The sequence below is a fragment of the Octodon degus genome, unplaced genomic scaffold (assembly GCF_000260255.1).
Source record: "Octodon degus isolate 3935 unplaced genomic scaffold, OctDeg1.0 scaffold00075, whole genome shotgun sequence".
Taxonomy (NCBI): Eukaryota; Metazoa; Chordata; class Mammalia; order Rodentia; family Octodontidae; genus Octodon; species Octodon degus.
Genome location: NW_004524651.1, coordinates 9,229,838 through 9,231,941, shown reverse-complemented (window position 1 = coordinate 9,231,941; position 2,104 = coordinate 9,229,838). Strand labels below are relative to the sequence as shown.

Genomic DNA, 2,104 nt, shown 5'->3' with positions numbered 1-2,104 from the left:
GGGCACCGACTGCCTCCTGCCGCAATCTCCCTGTGTCATGGCTCCGGTCTCTTAGCAACAGCCGCCAGTCCGGCCGCCCCGAGCTCCACTCCACCCGGCGGAGCCCGGCGCGCCGCAGCCACACAAAAGAGGCGCGAGGCCGGGGACCGCGCGGGCGCCGCGGGAGGGGACACGGCGTGCGGGAGGCGGAGCGCCGGAGGGAGCCTCGCGAGCAGGATGCAGGGCGCCGCCGGGGACCCGACACTTCTTGGAAACTCTTGGAAATGGCTCCCGCCTCGGCGCCGGAGGGGGCCGCGGACGCGGCGAGGACGCTCGCCGCCGCTGGGCCGCTGAGCCGCGCGCGCCCGGGGGACCCCGCGCCGCCGTCCCCGAGCCCCGCCGTCGGCTCGGGCTGAAAAGTTTCTCCATGCTGCCTTTGTGTCGCCCGAGCGCCCGCGCCCTGCCCGGGTAAGTGAGCGATTGTTCGCCGACACGCTGCCATTTTGTCACCGGCCCGGGCGCCCCGTGTCCCGCGCCCCTCGGCCCCGGCCCCGCCGCCAGCGTCCGGGGCGAGGCACCTTCCCGGGATCTACGCAGAAGCGCAGCTCGGGGACGAGCGCGGGTGGCCCGCTGAGCTCCCGCCCGAGCCGCCGGGCGCAGGTGACCCCGGCACAAACACGGCCAACGCCGGAGGCCCGGGCGCGCTGCCTCGCCGGGCTCGGGGTCGGGGACGCCGGGCGCAGAGCCTCGGATGCAGGGGGCCTCGGTCCAACGCTAGCCAGGAGAACTTGACAGTCTGTTGCAAGCGGTTGTATTTTTAGACATCCCTCCGAAGCCTCCCATCCTCCACTGCTCACCACGGGAAGCCCGGCACAGGCAGCGAACGCTAGGGCAGCCAGCCTCCCTCGCCGCTAAGTTTCTTGCATGGGGAGAAAGAAAGAAAAGGCCCCCGAGGGGGTCTCCCGGGACACGGACCTTGGTCACCTTTTCCTGCCGGGTGGCAGTGCGCTGGCAAGCTCTGCCTTCAGTAGAGCTGAAGAAATATTAAACTAGGGAGCTAATTACAAGCTATTAAACTCATTTTAAAGATCTCTAGTACAGGATTGCTGAGATCCTGGCCGAGCTCCCTCCCTGGCTCCCTGAGCCCTAGAGGAAGGGAGTGGCTGCCTGTCTTCCCAGGACCGCCAGTGATCTGGGGTGCCTCACCGTTACCCCTAGGTAGCGCTTCTCCCCCGGGAGGCACCTTGCAGACGGTGCTTGGTTTTGCTTCTAAAATGTCTAGTGCTCAAAGTCTTTTCAAGATAACCACAGACCTCCAGCCTGCAATGGTGGCCGGAGTTTAGGGCTGGAAGCAGGAGTCTATCTTGCAACTACATAATAAATGCAATTATTTTTTTTTTTGCAGGGGGGGTTGTGATAAGATGTGTACTTACAGTTTTTAAAAACACAATTTGAAAGGTGTACAGTTGTGTTCTCTCTATAGACCCCTCCCTAGCCTACCTGGTGTTTCTGTTTACTGCAGTTCAGCTAAATTCCAAAGAGACATTGATCAGCAAACGTTGTGGATTCCCATTTGCTTTGCTACAAGAGAAAGTCTGGCTTTACCCATACAGTGAGAGAAGGGCTCAGGGCCAAAGGTGCTCAATGCCACACCAATTCAAAGCAAGTAATCCCACATTTTCAAAGGGCCGTTTATTCTAAAATGTGGATTATTTTAGAAAGGATAAAATACCAACAGGCCTGTGAGGGACAACTGCATCTTCCAGGCTCAGGCAATAGCCACAGTATTAGTGTGCCTATCATGAGGGCTAACAAGACCAGTGGAACAGAAAGCATTTCAACTCTGGGCACCTAGCAGGCCTGGGATTTGAGGAATCTCCCAGGTCGCCAAAAACAGGCACCTGTGAATCTCTCTAAGCAGGCTGTATTGCAGACAACTAAATACACTTCTGAAAGGCAGCCCATTGATTCGTGCGGCCTTCTTTTCCCAAAGATGACCTCATGAGAAGGCTGGAGCCAGCAGCTGCCCCTGGGGAAACACAGTCTTAGGCCATCCATTGTTGCTAGGATGAGGACGCTACCTACTTAACTGTCTACTCTTCTGAGTCCTGGGATTCTGAGCAGT

The 2,104-nt window shown here is 59.1% G+C and overlaps 1 protein-coding gene across 1 annotated transcript in view; it reads left to right on the top strand.

Moving 5' to 3' along the window:
• The first annotated feature begins 352 nt into the window (after nucleotides 1-352).
• Tmem200c (transmembrane protein 200C) overlaps nucleotides 353-2,104 on the top strand; it is a 5,362-nt gene continuing 3,610 nt past the window's right edge. The window contains exon 1 of the mRNA XM_004635830.2: nucleotides 353-447. The gene's annotated coding sequence lies outside the window, so the exon portion shown is untranslated. The remainder of the gene's footprint in view (nucleotides 448-2,104) is intronic.